The 20,090-nt window shown below is 37.6% G+C and overlaps 1 protein-coding gene across 9 annotated transcripts in view; it reads left to right on the top strand.

Moving 5' to 3' along the window:
• Nucleotides 1-20,090, top strand: part of LOC106079854 (cGMP-specific 3',5'-cyclic phosphodiesterase-like) — a 133,514-nt gene that overhangs the window by 13,300 nt on the left and 100,124 nt on the right. Inside the window, exon 1 of one of the 9 annotated variants that reach the window (XM_056013068.1) lies at nucleotides 11,980-12,337. The exons of the other annotated variants lie outside the window; for them this stretch is intronic. The gene's annotated coding sequence lies outside the window, so the exon portion shown is untranslated. Of the gene's footprint in view, nucleotides 1-11,979; nucleotides 12,338-20,090 lie in introns of those variants that run through there. 9 annotated transcript variants of the gene reach the window in all.

The raw sequence follows: 20,090 nt of genomic DNA, 5'->3' as shown, positions 1-20,090 counted from the left end.
CCCCTAAATGAGTGCTCTAAATTATTTTTTTTTACATTAAATATTAAATATTATGCCATTATCATGTCATGATGTCGAATGTCAAAATGCAGGGGCCCCTAAAGAGGTCAAACCCCCGGCCCCCCCAAATGATGGCCAATTCTTAGCTACGCCACTGAGGAGTGGAGATATGTTGGGGCAGGAAGGGATGGGGAGGAAGGGGCGTGCCTACTTCCTGGCGATGTTTGAATATACACGTAATATTTACTTCACTCTAAGCGCCCATTTTTTTTAGCAGTTACCTCCCTCCTTCTCTAATCTTTCGAGTATTACAAAAGCCTGAAAAGCGCTACACTAATAATCAATATCATGTTTTAAAGGCGCCTCTAAAAGCACTACTTACTACACGACAGCTGCGCTGGGTCTACACTTATCCCGCTTGGGAGACGGCCTCGTGCAAAAGGTGAACTCTTTTTGCAAGCTTAAAGATGCCGTAACAGAGGTGCCACACGTAAGCGCTTTAAAGATCAACTCAGGCGCCATTTTTTGCCCTCTACTGACATAGAGGAAAGAAGGGCCGGTCCTAACAATTGCAGGGCCCTATGTGAAACGGATAGCGCGGTGCCCAGTCTGTGTAGGGGTAAGGATAATAAGTGAAAATTAAGAATTTGTATGAGAAAACACAAATTCGTCTTTGCATATTATTCACTATTTACTAAGTACAAAATTATGATCAGATTAACTTTACGAGCCTTGCTTGTAGCGAAGTCATACAGTATATAATCAAAGTTCTGCTTCCTACATAGATCACACTCAATAGCAAGAATTACCAATTTGTTAAGTCTATCTTCGTGAATTGTTTATCTCAAAGTAATTCTTGATTAGTTTGAGGCGCGAAAAACTTCTTTCATCAGATGCCACAGTTTTTTAAATCGTGCGTATGATTAGCGTTTTTTCATATTGAATGACACCCCGAAATGACGATTCTATCTATATTTCAGAACATTTTAATATTAATAATTTCAGATTTCCAGGACTTTTTCGTATATTTTGCAATTTCATGAGATTTCCAGAGCTCGTGGAAAATCTTGAGGCCGCGGGAATACAAATTATAATGGTTTACTTTAATAATTTTTACCTAGACTATGTGCGAGGCCCACTGCGGTCGCATAGGCTGCAGTGGCTTAGGCCGGCCCTGAAGGAAAGTAGCTGGCAGCAGAAGGTCTCTGAAAGAGACAGTTGAGCTGCTCTCACGAAGGCCGCGGGAGACCAATATGATGCCCAAGGAAAACTCTTGCTAAAGACAGGCGCAGAAGACGAAAACTTAAATAGACCCCCGACGAACGACTTTGTCTGCTCTAGAAGTGACAAAATATGTAGGTCGAAACTGGGTTTGCGTAATCATGTGAAATACTGCACTCATTCTTGATCTTCGTAATAGAAAACATTGTATGATTTTAAGTTGCATCCATTTCTTTCTTGCGAGCGTGGTGCCAGATTGGTAAGGGCTTGTTTTTTTAACCGAGAGTTCCTGGGTTCAAATCTCTGAAAACTGGATTTTGAATCTCGAAACTTTTAGGACGCTCCTGAGTCTACCTAACTCTAATGGGTACCTGACATCAACTGAGTAAAGTAATGGCAGTAGGTCGTTGTGCTGGCCACATGACACCCTCGTTAACCGTCTTCCATAGAAACAAATGATCGTCTGCCCTATAGATCGCAAGGTTTGGAAGTGGTACTATTCATTTCTACTTTTATGAAGTCAGCATACAAATAGTTTCGGCCAAAGAAACAAATGATCATCTGCCCTATAGATCGCAAGGTATGAAAGGGGTACTATTCATTTCTACTTTTATGAAGTCAGCATACACATAGTTTCGGATTCCCTCTCCTTTTGCAGACGTGTTCATATTTTTTTCCGAATCATCTCCCTTTGTAAACGTCCTCTTATCGGCAACTTGGTTTTGCAAATTTAAATAATGAAGAGCAATTATCTGACACAATTAACTGATAATGATGCACCTCTTCAAGGCCTAGTTTTAATTAAATTTGATGTTTGGAATATAAATACTTTTCACAATGTTAGTTTCTAATTATTTCTGATGTCAAATACTAGGCAAATTGTGGTTGATTTTATCTGATTGTTTCAATATGACAGTACTCACATGTGGTCTACATATGTCCACTTAAAGGTGACTCCACTACCCCATTCACCCTATCCCCCTCTCCGATAAATCGATGATCCCCAAAACTTGGGTTATGTCTGGTGTTCACTAATAGGAATCCATAACGACTATATGGCGTCACAAAATCAAGCAGACGACGGAACTGACATTTAATACGGTCTCATTACAACGGATTCAGGCTTAATTCAAAATAGAAAAGAAAAAAACCCACAAGCCACAACATAAAAATATCAACCCCAAACTAAACGAAAGAATGAACCTTTTTTTCCCCGTTGTTCAAGATTATTAAGGGCTGATATCTCTTCCAGTGAAAGGTAAATTGATATATTATATCCGCCCTACTCCCTGCCCGTAATTATCTGGTCCAGTCTGTGGGAGAATTTGTTAATTACATTTTAAGGCTTAAGCTCGCTTGACGTCAACTTTCTCTCGGCACGAAGGACATCACGTGACGGAAGTACGTCAGAGGTGCACTTGTGCACACAGATACGACCGGTGCTCTTGAGCATGGTCTGGTGGTTGAGAGGAAAGGGGGTGGGGCAAGGGTGAAGGCCGACAGTGCCGCGCTGCTCCCCCCCTCCCCATTCCCAAACTGACAGGTGAGGTACCGGGTGTGTTGCAAGATGAAGAGATTATACTCTCGAGTCAAAGAGTGGGGGCAGCCAGGTACACGATTTGGGCGCATGTTTTATCAACCTGGTCTCAAATATCTTTGCACAATGGCATGTTTGTTTTGTAGAAGGAATGGTAATAAGGTGCTCCAACAATAGGAACGGGGGCGTTACGGGGAGAGGACAACAGGAAGTGGTCCTAGAGGTGGGGGGGGGGTTACTTTCGAAAAGATTGGGGGGGGGGGGGAATGGTATTTCACTGACAAAGCAAAACAAAAAAAAATTTCTTCTCGACCATCTTTGTTTAGGGCCCAAAAAAAAAATATGTATGCCATGCATGTAATTGTGTTTATATTTAATCTATATTTTTTTTGTAGGCATTATTTTTAAAAAGCGTATATCAACTCGCTCCGTCTGTCTGTCTGTCTAGTCAAGATCTTGTACACGTTATTTCCCCCAACTTCCCGTTCTTGAATCACGTTCGAACCTTTGCACCTTTATTCATTGTCCCCCAACAAAACATGAATCAATTAAAAATTAACCAATTAATTGATAAATCGGATGCGCGGTGGCTGAGCGGTAAATCGCTTGGCTTCTGTACCTGGGGTCCCGGGTTCGAATCCTGGTGAAGACTGGGAATTTTTATTTCGGGGTCTTTGGGCGCCTCTGAGTCCATCCAGCTCTAATGGGTACCTGACATTAGTTAGGGAAAGTAAAGGCGGTTGGTTGTTGTGCTGGCTGGCCACATGACACCCTCGTTAACCATAGGCCACATCATCTGCCCGATAGACCACAAGGTATGAAAGGGGAACTTTACTTTAATTGATAAATCAACGGTAATCAATTAATTTATTTTTCTTATATTTTCTTATATTTTATCTTACCTTTGTGTTTTTTTAATTACTTTTTGAAAAGATTTGTTAAAAATATTTAACAAGAGTTGTTTTTTTAAACTTACTAATTGTGATCGTTTGACTAGTGGAATGTAAGGCGGAAATTGATAAAAAAACAGAATATACACTCTTTGTAGATAGATTATCACATTCAACAGTAGTATTAAGATAAGGGAAACAACTTTCGAGTTTGCAAACAGCTAGGCGTTAAAAAAAATACATTTCTCAAAATGCGATCCTCCGTTACAGATGTCCATTTATGTATACACTCGCTGCTCACAGTATACAAAGCAATCTCGAACGCTTGGAAGACACTAGATCTAGTGATTTAACCCAAGACTGTCCAGCTAATTAGCCGCGCTATGACGCTGGTCGTGACCAGGTTTTTAATCCCCTCTGGGTCAATACTTTCTCTATTCTCGTCCTTATACTCTGAACCAATGTTTCCCAAACTGTGTTCCGGGGAACCCTAGAGTTTCGCGAGGCCTGAACTGAACCATCATGTTAACATTCACAGCCTCGTGATTGATGAACTAGAGTAGACGGCTCGTAGGCCTCCACGTGAATAAATATCTCTAAAATAATAAGCAAAGTGTTCCTTAAACAATCAGAATGTGCGAAGTGTTCCATTAAAGGAAAAAATTTGGGAACCACTGCTTTAAACTATAATCCAAAACTGTAAATGGGCGGCTCGGATTGAGAGCATGATTCAAGCCACTAACATTCCATTAACTCTTTCTCTCCTAGATGACGATACCAACGTTGATTTCACCTGAATGTGGTAAATGATCGTTGGTAGATGCCTCTGCTATGCTGCAAGAACAATATCACTAAAAGAAAGTTGATTTTATTATGGTTTTAGGGAGCAGGAATGCTGTCAGCCATTTATTTAGCCCTTTGCAGTGAATCGAGATCTATCTTTACAAAAAGCCTCAACACTGTCCTGCGACATCGCAAACCCGTGTGCAATTTAGGCTCGTTGCTACGTCACAGGTCTGATGTCACGACATGTGACGTGGCAACAAGCTATAGGCCTAAACTGCCCACAGGTTGTGACGTCGCATGTCAGTGTTCAGGACTTCTATATCTAACGGTCTGGAGTAAATCCTCTTAAAATCACAATGAGTTCGGTTGAACTTCAAGGGCTCGTTTAACTAGTTCATTTCTAAGAGACTCCTTTTTGTCACACCAGCCTCATGAGGAGGCATAAAACTCTTGTGTATAGATCAGTCATATATGGATATATATATATGTAAATAATATTTATATACAAATATTATTTATATAACTGATCCATACTAAGTGATACAATTACTTTTAATATAAGCTTTGTTTTTTTTTTTGTTGTGTTTTTTTTAGTATTTTTTCCTATATTTTGTTTTTGTTGATACTATTACATTTATGTTATTTCTAACCTAGCTGAATCATTTGGTGAGTGTGTTCAGTAGAGTGAGCCTCTCTCCCTCTCTCTCTCTCTCTCTCTCGCCCACACACACACACAGCCTGGAGTTAATGCCCCCTTAAAGAGACAATCTTTTTGAAGTCGGGTAAAAATCCTCCCTAAGACAGAGCCTCGACACCTTTAGCTAATGAGTTTAGGTTCAAGTCGACATGATCAATATACCACTCGGGCCTGGCAATAGCATTTGGCTCAGACTAAAAGCTCGTTTGTCGTCTGGAGCAGGGGCGTAGTCAGGGTGCGTTTGTTTTGTGAGCGTCGTCGATGTGAAGTCAAGATGTGCAACTAGTACATTAGAAATATTAAGTGTTGAACTCGAAGACGTGCATTGAAGTAGATAATACAAACTATCTCATCATTATTAACTTATTTTGACAAAGCTTCTATCAACTCAAGCTGTCCGTCTGCTGGTGAAAAGTTTGTACACGTTTTTTCTCCCACTCTCAATATTGGATTAAGCCAAAATTTTGCACAATCATTTTTTTAACAAGACAACACAACAATCAATAAAAAAAAAAAAAATTAACCAATTAGTTAATGAACTATTGGTGATTAGTTCTTGTGTTTGGTATCTTGAACAAGGGAAAGGAATCGTACTTGACAGATGCGGGAGTATAAGCTGAATTAGTCCCCTTGAGAAATCTTGAGTGAAATTTGTTTTTTGTATGTATTAAAAAAACGATCATGTAAACATTCACCAAGATACCCCTTCCTTCCCCTTCCACAACTGGTCCAGACAGGTGATAGCGCACTTAGAATGCTAAATGGTACAGAAGATTTGTATGTCTAGGTCAATAATATATATATAATTACATGACTGATCCAAACTGATACAATTATCTATACTTTAAAGTAGAAAGTAAGGCGTATGTATGTATGTTTCTAATAGATATGAATGTATCGGCTTCGGGTAAACCCATTTTCGCAAAACTATTTTTATTTTCGTAGCCAAAGAGAAAAACATGAAAGGATCATTAGCTAAGTTTAACATACATCTAAATCCAATCCACTAGATTAGTAAACACAAACTAAGACCCGCAGCCCGCGGGTAATGTCAAGCTAGTACTGATATAAGCTTTTTTTTTTTTAAGTATTTTTTTTATTGTTTTGATCTGCTTTAATTTCTCATTTAGTCTTTAGCGAGCATTCGTTCGCGCAAAAAAAAAAAAATTCTCACAAAATTGTATTGAATTAAGTTTCCACTAGGTCACTGAAACAAAGAAATGTAACGGCTTGAGAACTATCATTCGTAATCACCTAAACTCTCTGCCCTATGAGATTAGCATGGGAAGAACGGAGCCCCAGAATGTGTTACCGCTTCTGATGATAACATGGGCGTTTTTGGTATACCAGTGTCTATCAGCACGTACATCCACTTCACTTATTGACATAAGACTACTCAAACGGATTAACATGAGATTAAATGTATGTATTCTATTGATCCGGCATGAGAGAAGTTTGGATAGACAATACGTCAGAACAGGCGAATGAAAAGAGAAAAAAAAACACAAATATTTAAGCCAAATAACTCCTCATATCCTGTGATCTTGATCTATATGTTCAATCAGATTCTTTATATAGTGTGTTTGACAGCACAACAACATGACGAGACGAGACCAGACGACATGTGCGTACATTCCATAACTTTTAACAGGTATTGGGGATTTTCTTAATATATTTTGAAACACAGTTATCTCCCCTTTGTTTAGTTTCATCATCCGGTTTATATTATTGAAGCAATAAAATACAATAATAAAAAAAAATACTTTAAAAAAAAAAAACACAAAGCTTATATAAGGGGAAGAACTCCACATAATACAAAAAATATCTTTCAAACTGTAGGATTTATTTCCCATATCATTCCACCACTTCCAAACAAGCTTTGTGAATAAGAAGCAGTTTTTTTATTTTTACAAAGCTAATATGAACCTGCTCTGTCTGTATGTCTGGTAAAACGTTAGTGCACGTTATGGATCCCACACCCAATCTCGAATTAAGCTGAAATTTTACACAATTAATTCTTTTCCCTGACATCACAAGAATCAATTTAAAAAAAATTACCTATTAATTAATTGACTATTGTTAATTAATTATCTTATCTTATATCTTATATAATACAGACGTTACTTCAAAAAAGAAGATGATTACGTCCTACGCGTCATGCATTTAGTCATGCATATTAACCAATGACTTAAATTCAGCCAACTCACCGGTTTTCCTGGCTAGCTCAGGCAACCCATTCCATGCTCTAATAGCACTAGGGAAGAAGGAGTATTTGTACAAATTTGTCCTAGCATATGGGACGAGGAATGTGCCTTTATCTTTGTGTCTTTCAGAGTATTTTATTAAATTTTGTTTTTGTATTTGAAGATTATGGTTCAGTGTTTTATGTATGATTGCTACTTTACTTTTGAGCCTTCTGTCCTGAAGGCTTTCTAAATTTAGTGATTTTACTAAAGGTGTTACTCTAGTCAAATGTGAATATTCGTTTGTTATGAATCTCACTGCTCTATTTTGTGTCTGTTCCAGTTTCTTAATGTTTTCTTGAGTTGAGGGGTCCCAAACGGAGGATGCATATTCTATTATTGGCCTAACCAAGGTTAAGTAACATTTTAGTTTTATGTTCTTATTTGATTTATAGAAATTTCTTTTAATAAATCCTAATGCTTTGTTTGATTTTTTTGTAGTTTCATCAATATGTGGATTCCATGATAGTTTTTCATTTATTATAACACCTAGGTATTTTGCGTTTTTAGTCTGTGATACTGGTTTGCCATGAATAAGATAAGTGGAATTAATTTGTTTTAGTTTTTTTGTTACTCTTAACAACTGACATTTTTCTGGGTGGAAAGACATGCTCCAATTTGATTCCCATTTCTGTAATTCATCTAATTCTCTTTGTAAAATATCTGTGTCTTGTGTTGTTTTTATTGTTCTATATATTATGCAATCGTCTGCAAATAATCTGACTTTTGTTCCTGAACTAATGCAATTTGGTAAATCATTTATGTAAATTAAAAATAGTAGTGGACCCAAGACTGTACCTTGAGGTACACCTGAGTTTACTGTTATCGGTGTTGATTTAGAGCCATTTATTATTACAGTTTGTTCTCTCCCTATCAGAAAGTCTTTAATCCACTGATGCAGTGGACCATTAATGCCGAAATATTTTAATTTTTTAAGCAAACTATGGTGGTGAACTTTGTCAAAAGCCTTAGAAAAATCTAGTAAGATAGCATCTATTTGTTCACTATTATCTAAACCTTTTGAAAAATCATCTATTAGTCCTATTAGTTGTGTTTCACATGATCTATATTTCCTAAAGCCATGTTGGTATGGTGTGAGGACATTATGTTTGTCTAAGTGGTTTATGATGTTGCTACATATTATGTGTTCTAGGATTTTACATGTGATGCTGGTAAGTGATACTGGTCTGTAGTTCCCTGGGTCAGATTTTTCTCCTTTTTTAAATAGGGGGGTGACATTAGCTTCTTTCCAGTCCTTTGGTACTCTGCCCTGGTTAAGTGAAGCCTGAAAGAGTATTTTGAACACTGGGGCTAGCTCATTACTTAGTTCTTTGAGTAATCTAGCTGGAATACCATCAGGTCCAGAAGCTTTATTTGGTTTGGTGTTGGCTAATAGTTTTTGAATTCCATTTTCTTGTACTACTATATCTTCTATGTTGTCTACTTGGTTCAAATTCAGTAATATGTCTTTGTCTCCTGGGGCTGAGAATGCTGATGCAAAGTATTTGTTTAGAATGTTTGCTTTAGTTTCATTATCATTATGTATTATGTTATGTTCATCTTTTAATGGCGCTACGCCTGTTGTTTCCATTTTCTTAGACTTAATGTATGACCATAGGTTTTTGTTGTTATCTTTAGATATTACATTGTTTATGTATTCACTCTGCAGCTGTCTGCTTACTTTTTGGGTTAAGTGTTTAATTTTTATATACTTTTTGTAAACTCTTTCTGCATTAGTTTCTTTAAATTTTCTATAGAGGTTTTCCTTCTGTTTACAAAGCTTCTTTAGTCTATTATTAAACCAGCATTTATTTATTTTGTTTGATGTGTATTTAGTTGGTATATGATTTTCTATAATGTTTTTAAGATGGTTTTTAATGAAATTCCAGAGGTCATCGACTGGTTGGTTAATGTCTTTTTCTAATAAGAATGTTTGTTGAAAGTTTAGTGCAGCTTGGTGTAGTTGTGTTAGGTTACATTTATTCCAGAGTAAGATTTTTCTTTTGGGTTTTGTATTGGCTACTGCTTTTATCTGACTGTGTATTTTTATGATCTCATGGTCTGATAGACCAGGGATAATTTCATAATCAACTACTAATCCAGGTCTGTTGGTTAAGAAGAGATCTAATGTGTTGTTTAATCTAGTTGGCTTTTTAATGATTTGATCTAAACTTAGGTTGTGTAAAGTTTCTATGAAAAGCTCATTTATGTCCTTAAGGTTTTGGTGTTTATCTATGGTTAGTGTTTTCCAATTTATATCAGGTAGGTTGAAATCACCCATAATCCAAAAAACTGTATTTTTATTTGTCTCTTTAAGTGTAGTAATCTGATTACATAGTTCCTGCATGTATTCTAAACTAGAATTTGGTGGTCTGTAAATGCTGCCTATTATTAGGGATGTTGAGGTGGTATTAATTTTACAAAATGTTGATTCTACATTTTTTGAGTTAGGTAAGGTAATTTCTTCTGCTATAAGAGTGTTTTTTATTGCTAAAAGAACTCCTCCATGATTATCAGCCCTATCTTTTCTAAAAATTTCATAATTACTATTGAAAATTTCTGCATTATAAATTTCAGGATGCAGCCAAGTTTCTGTTCCTGCAATTATGTCTGGTTTCTCACATTCTAATAAAATTTCTAAGTCTGCTGTTTTGTTCCTAATGCTTTGAAAATTTATAACTAAGGTTTTAAGGTATTTTGGTATTACTTCTTTAGTAGGTTTGTTTAGTGAGGCTGTTGTATTAATTTTAGTAGATTTAGGTTTAACAGGAGTGGATCTGGCTAGTGGTTGGTGAGTTTGGTTCGGGATGGTGTTTAGGATGTTGTATGGGTTAGAAGTGTCCGCATCAAAGGCATCAAACAGTCCTGATGTAAACTGAGGTAACCCACACGGTACACAGTGCCATGATGCATCTTTGTTGCCTAAGGCATAATACACAGGTGTATTCATATGGAGACATGATGCATGGTACCATTCATCGCAGGTGTCACATTGAATGGCTTTCTGTTTCAGGGTGCATATTTTTTTGCAGATGTTGCATCTATCTTTAGATCTAGGCCCTGGATTTGACTCTACATCTCCTGCTATTAATATTAACAGTGATAGGTATTTATTTCTGCTGTGTCTGATTGAGAACTTCCATTTGTGATGGGTAATCTTCTTTAATGTTATAGATGTGTATGTTAGGTTATTTTTGAAGTTGCATTGTTCTAAAGTGTGATGATTGATTATGACTGTTGTTTCCTTTTTAAGTTTAGTGTTGACAAAGGTAGATTAGTTTGGTATCTCGAACAAGAGAAAGAAATAGCATTTTACCGTGATGGTGGTATAAGCTGAATCAATCCCCTTTATGGGTCGCTGCTTTAAAGTGAGTTTGAAACAAACAATAGATAGCTATGCAATCTTCTATTTTCATGCATGCACACCTCACGAGCAGAGTGGTTAGAATGTAGGCTTGAGGAGGCTTGAGTCATGGGTTCAAATTGAGGTCGTTCCTTTTTTTTTTTTTTTTTTTACAAAGAATTCTCCCAGATAACCCTTTCTTTCTCCCCCATCCTTTTAACATTTTCCCAGCTGGTCCAGTTAAAAGATAAGATAAGATTATAATGTATTGAGAAAGCATGAAATATCGCAAAAAAAAAACTATTAGTAAAAATATTTCTAATCGCACAGATTTATTGTTGTGGGTCAATTACATATTTAATTACATGACTGATATAAATTCATACAACTAAACTTTTTGAAGTAACGTCTGTATTATATAAGATAAGATAAGATGTAAGCTTTTTTTAAAAGTATTTTTTATGTTTTTATTGTTTTAATTGTACAATTAAATTGTATTGCGCATCTGGCAAGCGGTTCTCGTGCTGTAGCTAGGTGTTCAGTAAACAGGATTCAAATTTGAGCCCCCTTGATAGGTACCAATCAGTCACATACCTCTTTATATATATACAGATAGATGGATGGATAGATAGATAGATAGACAGACAGACAGACAGACAGACATACAGACAGACAGACAGACAGACAGACAGACAGACAGACAGACAGACAGACAGACAGATAGATAGATAGACAGACAGACAGACAGACAGACAGACAGACAGACAGACAGACAGACAGATAGATAGATAGATAGACAGACAGACAGACAGACAGACAGACAGACAGATAGATAGATAGATAGATAGATAGATAGATAGATAGATAGATAGATAGATAGATAGATAGATAGATAGACCTAGAAATTTGGGGAGAAAGTAAGATAAAGAGAGAGAGAGAGTAGGAGAGAGAGAGAGAAAGCGATGGAGAGATGAAGGAGAGGGAGACAGAACAGCAGACTTTTATAGAGTGTCGGTTCCCCACGTACACCCACCATCGCTAGAACAAATGCATGACATGCTTAAAGTGATACACATCTACTTCCCTAATCCTACTTCCCAAATGGTGCAGAAACTTAAAAGTACTACAGAGATTAGTATTTAATCCTTCACTATTTAATCCTTCACTATGAACTAGCCTTCAGATTGGATTGTTTTCTACTAAGCCCTCTTCCCTTCCTCGGCTATCGTCAACACAACCTGGGTGCTGGCGTGCACGTGGGGGGGTGCTGTATGTCAACACTGGCCTGGGCACACACCTGACAGAACGTCACTTGATGTCACACGAGCTAAAAAAAAACAAAAAAAAAAAACTGGCGTGTAATATGTCAGTGCAGATATTCGATCTATTACCCTGGCAGTAAAATCACTCGATTGTTACAGTTCGTGTGTTTGTGTGTATCAATAAAAGCGACACTTGTAACGCGACTGGCACAATGGCTTGTTTTCCTGTGTGCAATATAAATAGTTCTTTAATTTAAATGTGCAGTATTAAGCTTCTATCATCATAGGATATAAATGAAACTTTTATCAAATGTGTTGAAGACATATTGTATTGATTTCTACTCAAATGTGTTCTACTGTAAGTATTTGATTTCAAAGCTTTTATCAACTCACTCCGTCTGTCTGTCTGTCTGGTACACGCCATTTCTCCCACTTACCATGCTCGGATCAAGTTGAAACTTATTCATTGTGCCTAGCAAAATATACATTTAAAAAAAAATTAACAATTAATTAATTAATAAGTGGTTATTGATTAATTTTGTTTAATAAAAAAGTGAAATAAATATTACATGATTGATATATACGGCTTTAAATGCGACGTTCTTTCTCTTCTATAATTTGTGTTTTTATTTTTAAGTATTAATTTTTATTCTACTTGTTGTGTGTTATATTTAAGTTACCCGGTATACTCAAGTGCTCTGGTCTTCCCAGCTTCTAGGTCGAGACGCAACGGAACTCAGCACTCACTTTGGGATGGGGATATATGCCTGTGGCTCTAGGATATCTAATTGGGATGGAGGGCGTTGGAGGGTGTTTTAATGACTTCAATTGCCCTTGTGCATGTTTAAAAACGTACAACCGTTGTTGATAGGAGAATTAATATCTATAGTTTGGGGAATCTTCTAGAACACCTTAGCGGGCAGTAGCTCAGGGAGTGATTCAATAGAATCAGTGTGATTAATTTATCATCTGGTAATTCTAGTTGATTGGGGGGGGGGGTACCAGTCGTTGACTTATAGCACCAAACTGCTGGTAGACAACTAAACATATGTAGGCGTAATGTATCTTAACTTATAAAACTTCAAATAACTTGAATAGCTTCCCTTTTGTGAACCCAACTAAATAGAACTTTATTTCTAATATAGATATAAAAAATCAAGTTGATAAAATGAAATAAATGTAGCAGACTTGAGTAATAATATCTAACAAATAATCGATCTTCAGTAACACAACCTTTCAGTCTCACGTTCTGGAGTCGTCTCCCCTATGACCAAGAGACGACAATGCCACCTATGTTGCATCATTCATAAACCAATCGCTAACCTCTGCTCACAGTCACCATAGAAACACACACACACACTCCATAACAGGGACAGAGGTGTTGGTAAAGAGACTGTTTCTTATTCCTTACCTTTAGACCAGGGGTTCTCAACCTGTGGGTCGCGACCCCCTTGGGGTCGATTTACCATTTGCAAAGGGTCACCTAAGACCATCGAAAATATGGATTAGTATTGTCTAGTCTTCAATTGCTGTGTGTGTGTGTGGGGGGGGGGTCGCGGCAGAGAGGGAGATTGTAAAAAGGGGTCGCCGAGTTTAAAAGGTTTAGAACCGCTGCTTTAGACAATAGTCTCAAAGCCTTAGGCTCATCTCTTTTTGGGACCCTCTCAAAAGAAGCGGAACGAAAAGTTACAATGGATTAGACTTGACATTACACAATCCATAGGTTTTGACATTACACAATCCATAGGTTTTGACATTACACAATCCATAGGTTTTGACGATACGCAATCCACATTGTAGCTGTCACTTCTCTTGGGGATTATTGCATCAAAAAGCTATGAGCGTAGAGAAAGGGCTTTTTGAGTTTAAACCCCCTTTCACCGTGGTTTGATGCTAAAAAATACCTCTTCAATTAAAAAAAAAAGCAAATTACACACTCAAAATTCTATGAGCCTAGCCAAAGGGGGTTTTGAGTTTAACGTTTGAATGTGTTTGAACTTCAGGTGTTCTATTTAAATTTGACATCAAAGCTGACATACTTGTTTAATAATTGGTATTCGTTGGATACGTTCACATGATACATTTGCTGGAGTCCTGAAGGTACACATTTCCAAGCCTAAACCAAACCAGAATTTATTTTCTTTGTGAACTTAATGATCAAAAGTGTGTATCTATTGAGGTGTACAGGCGTTTGATTTCTACAAAAAAATAAATAAACAAAGATGGAGTGGGACTGGATGTAGAAGCGATGGAGGTCTATCATACTTTAGTATTAATGTACATAACTAAAATTTTTCGAGCAAATAAGTGTTCAGACAAGGTACATAATGGTATTGTGAAGCAAGCATGTCATGTGAATATCCTACTCTTTTATTAATGATGTGCACTCATTATAAATGAAATGGTTTTGGTGCTCTGTCTATATCTTAAAAAAGATAATTACGTTTTGGTAAGAAGTGGTGTCAGAAGTGGGCTAAGCCTAGATTAGCTTGGTTGCCTTAGATCTGAAATTCTTGGCATGTGTTTTGCCTTGTTATTTTTCATGCTTTGTTTCAATGCCAAACATTGCAACTCGTTATGGTCAATTCCAATAGAGTACATCTTCAGCTAATTGTCCAGTTCTGTTCTTATTGCAGTCTTTAAGACGACAGATCATCTTCTGATGACTTAATCCTGTGCACTCCCAGGGGAGCGTAGGGCCGCAACCACACCTCTCCACCGAACTCGGTTCTGAGCAGTTTTCTTCATCTGCTCCCATGTCATTCCAGTACCCTCAGCTTCACTGATGACTGATCTCTTTGCTTGAATCTGCCAACTTTCCTCTTTCCTTGCGCATTCCAATCAAGTGCCTGCCTTGCAACATTGGTAGCTGGTTTTCGCAGGGTGTGTCCTATCCAGCTCTACTTTCGTTTTGTGATGTATTGGGCTATGGGCTTTTGTCTAGTTCTCTCCCACAAATTGACAATAGTTATCTTTTCTGGCCACCTAATTTCTAATATTCGGCGTAGGCATCTGTTCACAAAAGTCTGGAGCTTTTCCATTTTGTTTTAGTGACTCTCCATCTTCTGATAGAGAGCCTCTAAGTCTGACATGTTGCATTCACTCATTATAAGCATATCGATCATTTAATCGCTATCTAGCTCTTCAACCTACACTGAAATTATCATTATCGATCTGTTATTTGAATTCAATTTTAAACTGCATTTTCGATCAAATGTTGTATTAAAGTTCTAACTCATTAAAAACGTATTCATCTCTTTCTATATTGGTTTGTTCCGTTGTGAATTCAAAAAGTTTTTTTTTCCTTGGTCCTTAATATGTTTTGTTTCGTTATGGTTTTTTAAAAAATGATTAATATTTTTCATTTGCCTTTTTTTTAAATTTGTAGTCTCCTTAGTTTCGAAAAACAATCTTTGAATGTTTGCGCCTTAAAGTCTGTTGATTGAAAAATGCATGTCTCTTAAAGTCTGTTGATTGAAAAATGCATGTCTCTTAAAGTCTGTTGATTGAACAATGCATGTCTCTTAAAGTCTGTTGATTGAACAATGCATGTCTCTTAAAATCTGTTGATTGATTAATGCATGTCTCTTAAAGTCTCTTGATTGAACAATGCATGTCTCTTAAAGTCTGTTGATTGATTAATGCATGTCTCTTAAAGTCTGTTGATTGAACATTGCATGTCTCTTAAAGTCTGTTGATTGAACATTGCATGTCTCTTAAAGTCTGTTGATTGAACAATGCATGTCTCTTAAAGTCTGTTGATTGAGCAATGCATGTTTCTTAAAGTCTGTTGATTGAACAATGCATGTCTCTTAAAGTCTGTTGATTGAGCAATGCATGTTTCTTAAAGTCTGTTGATTGAAAAATGCATGTCCCTTAAAGTCTGTTGATTGATTAATGCATGTCTCTTAAAGTCTGTTGATTGAACAATGCATGTCTCTTAAAGTCTGTTGATTGAACATTGCATGTCTCTTAAAGTGTTGATTGAACAATGCATGTCCCTTAAAGTCTGTTGATTGAACAATGCATGTCACTTAAAGTCTGTTGATTGATTAATGCATGTCTCTTAAAGTCTGTTGATTGAACAATGCATGTCTCTTAAAGTCTGTTGATTGAACAATGCATGTCACTTAAAGTCTGTTGATTGAACAATGCATGTCTCTTAAAGTCTCTTGATTGAACAATGCATGTCTCTTAAAGTCTGTTGATTGAGCAATGCATGTCTCTTAAAGTCTGTTGATTGAACAATGCATGTCTCTTAAAGTCTGTTGATTGATTAATGCATGTCTCTTAAAGTCTCTTGATTGAACAATGTATGTCTCTTAAAGTCTGTTGATTGAACAATGCATGTCTCTTAAAGTCTGTTGATTGAGCAATGCATGTTTCTTAAAGTCTGTTGATTGAACAATGCATGTCTCTTAAAGTCTGTTGATTGAGCAATGCATGTCTCTTAAAGTCTGTTGATTGAACAATGCATGTCTCTTAAAGTCTGTTGATTGATTAATGCATGTCTCTTAAAGTCTCTTGATTGAACAATGTATGTCTCTTAAAGTCTGTTGATTGAACAATGCATGTCTCTTAAAGTCTGTTGATTGAGCAATGCATGTTTCTTAAAGTCTGTTGATTGAAAAATGCATGTCCCTTAAAGTCTGTTGATTGATTAATGCATGTCTCTTAAAGTCTGTTGATTGAACAATGCATGTCTCTTAAAGTCTGTTGATTGAACATTGCATGTCTCTTAAAGTGTTGATTGAACAATGCATGTCCCTTAAAGTCTGTTGATTGAACAATGCATGTCACTTAAAGTCTGTTGATTGAACAATGCATGTCTCTTAAAGTCTGTTGATTGAACAATGCATGTCTCTTAAAGTCTCTTGATTGAACAATGCATGTCTCTTAAAGTCTGTTGATTGAACAATGCATGTCTCTTAAAGTCTCTTGATTGAACAATGCATGTCTCTTAAAGTCTGTTGATTGATTAATGCATGTCTCTTAAAGTCTGTTGATTGAGCAATGCATGTTTCTTAAAGTCTGTTGATTGAACAATGCATGTCTCTTAAAGTCTGTTGATTGAGCAATGCATGTCTCTTAAAGTCTGTTGATTGAACAATGCATGTCTCTTAAAGTCTGTTGATTGAACAATGCATGTCTCTTAAAGTCTGTTGATTGAACAATGCATGTCTCTTAAAGTCTGTTGATTGAACAATGCACGTCTCTTAAAGTCTGTTGATTGAACAATGCATGTCTCTTAAAGTCTGTTGATTGAACAATGCATGTCTCTTAAAGTCTGTTGATTGAACAATGCATGTCTCTTAAAGTCTGTTGATTGAACATTGCATGTCTCTTAAAGTGTTGATTGAACAATGCATGTCTCTTAAAGTGTTGATTGAACAATGCATGTCTCTTAAAGTGTTGATTGAACAATACATGTCTCTTAAAGTCTGTTGATTGAACATTGCATGTCCCTTAAAGTCTCTTGATTGAGCAATGCATGTTTAGTGATTGCATCTTCAACACCAGCAAGTGACACCCTAAACTATCTGGCCACCGCTATGTCCCTATATCTCTGAAACGTTATTTAATAAGCTCCTAGAGGGGTTGCTGTAAAACAAAGTCCCCCATAACCAAATGTTGTGTTTACACTTCAAAGTTTTACAAATTTAGAGCCAAAATCAATTTGAACATGTTCAAAAATAATCCATGGCTTCGGAATGATTGTGTGAGCGAGCGGGTAGAGAGCGGGAGAGAGAGAGAGGGGGGGGGTAGAGAGTGCCTCTTGAGCAGGGGTTCTCAACCTGTGAGTCGCGACCCCCTTGGGGGTCGATTGACGATTTGCCAGGGGTCGCCTTAGACCATCGAAAATATGGATTGTTATTGTCTATTCTTCTATTGCTGTATGTGCGCGTGTGTTTTGTGTGTGAGTGTGGGGGGGGGGGGGTCGCGGCAGAGTGGAGGATTGTTAAAAGGGTCGCCGAGCATAAAAGGTTGAGAACCGCTGTTCTTGAGAGACGTTAATCACGTTGACTCAGCCGTTAAATCTCAAGTCCATTTAAAAAAATAGAATTAATTGAAAAGTTGTCCTCACATGATATAAGATTATTACACGAAACAAAACTAAGAAATACATATTGAAAGAGATAAGAGAGGGCGAGTGAAAGAGAGAGAAGGAGGAGAGAAAGAGAGATGAAAGAGAGGAGAAGAGAGAGAGAGAAAAAGAGAAGAAAAGAGAAAATGAAAGAGCGGGAGAGAGAAAGATATGGAAAAGGGGGGGGGGAGAATGAGAAAAAGAGAGGGAAAGAGAGAGGGAAAGAGAGAGGGAAAGAGAGAGAGAGAGGGAGAGAGCGAAAGAGAGTATCGGAGAGATAGAGAGAGAGAGGGGGGGGGAAGAAGAGAAAAAAGAGAGAGAGAGAGAGAGAAGGAAGAGATTTTTAGACATATTTACCAATGACCACTCCCCCTTCACTTTCAGCGACCTCCTTTTCCTTGCTCCATAAAAAAAACAGTTTTAAAACAAGGGGCAGGGTTTCGGAAAGAAAGTAAATAAGTAAGTAATTAAAGTTCCCCTTTCAAACCTTGTGGTCTATAGGGCAGATGATGTAAAGGTCATCTGATTCTGTGGCCTACGGTTAACCAGGGTGTCATGTGGCCAGCACAACGACCAACCTCCTTTACCTTTTCCCCAACTAGTGTCAGGTACCCATTAGAGCTGGGTGGACTCAGAGGCGCCCGAAGATCCCGAAATTAAAAATCCCAGTCTTCACAAGGATTCGAACCCGGTTCCCCCGGTTCAGAAGCCAAGCGCTTTACCACTCAGCCACCGCGCCTCCTTTGGAAAGAAAGGCAACACTAAACGATGATGCAATCCCAATTTCTACTTTTTTTTTTTTAAATTCCGACAGCCACCGACTTTTCGCCTCTCCTGAACTGAATGACCAAACAATTGATAAGAGAGGCTGGACTGAGAAGGCGCGAGAGCTCCAAGCGTAGCCTAGATTTCTTGTTGATTTGTTCACTCCCAAAATTGATCAATAATGAATGAATTAATAGATTGACATTTTTCTTTTTCATTAAGATCTCTTAAAAAGTTAAAAAAAAAATAATCATCAATACTGGAGATTTTTTTTATTGGATTAAATGATATATGATTAACAAACGACACGCGTATGACGTTATTATCTACCCTTTTGAAGTAATGTCTGTAATTTATAAGATAAGATTTATAAGAATTTGTTTAGAAGAACTCTTTCTCTCTCTCTCTCTTTCTCTCTCTCTCTCTCTCTCTCTCTCTTTCTCTCTCTCTCTCTCTCTCTTTCTCTCTCTCTTTCTCTCTCTCTCTCTCTTTCTCTCTCTCTCTCTCTCTCTCTAATTTGGAGCAAGGAGGGCGTGACGTGACGCCATCGTCTAAACAACAAAGTAAGGAATTCAACCGAGACCAATAGCTCGTTGCCGCGTCACAGGTCTGCGACGTCACAACTTGTGGGCTATTTAGACCAGTAGCTCCTTGACACGTCACCTGTGACGTGGCAACGAGCTCTTGGTCTAAACTGCCCACAGCGTCGCAGGTCAGTGTTCAGGCCTTCTAAAACGCTTAGTCTCGGTTTAACTCAGCTGTTCCAAAATCAATGATGCCCAAAACTACGACCCAGAATCAGGGGCGGACTGGCTATATGGGCAAACGGGCAAATGCCCGGTGGGCCGGTACCAAATGGGCCGGTCTGGTCGCGACCAAAAAGAAAAAAAAATTCAAATCAGACACACACCCCACACCGAAAATATATAACATGCCATTTGTGGGCCGGTCTATATGGTAATGCCCGGGCCGATTTCGATACCCAGTCCGCCCCTGCCCAGAATGTTCTGTGAAGTGTCCCCTCAAGAATTCTACCTACAGAAGATCTGTTCCATTCGACTCGACACATTTTATTTTTGTGGAGGCACGGCCCGTGACATACATCTTTCATACATTTGTTTGATCCCTGTCCTAAAGGACGTCACCCTGATAAGATTGACAGCGAGAGCCTATATAAGACGTATCTTTCAGCTTTACATTCGCTACTCAGTTACCCTGTCGTATTGTTACGATCTTCTCTATCAGGCCTTCTGCAAACACT

This window comes from Biomphalaria glabrata, chromosome 1, assembly GCF_947242115.1.
Source record: "Biomphalaria glabrata chromosome 1, xgBioGlab47.1, whole genome shotgun sequence".
NCBI lineage: Eukaryota > Metazoa > Mollusca > Gastropoda > Planorbidae > Biomphalaria > Biomphalaria glabrata.
The sequence above is the reverse complement of the archived record's forward strand: the minus strand, read 5'-3'. Positions and strand labels throughout refer to the sequence as shown.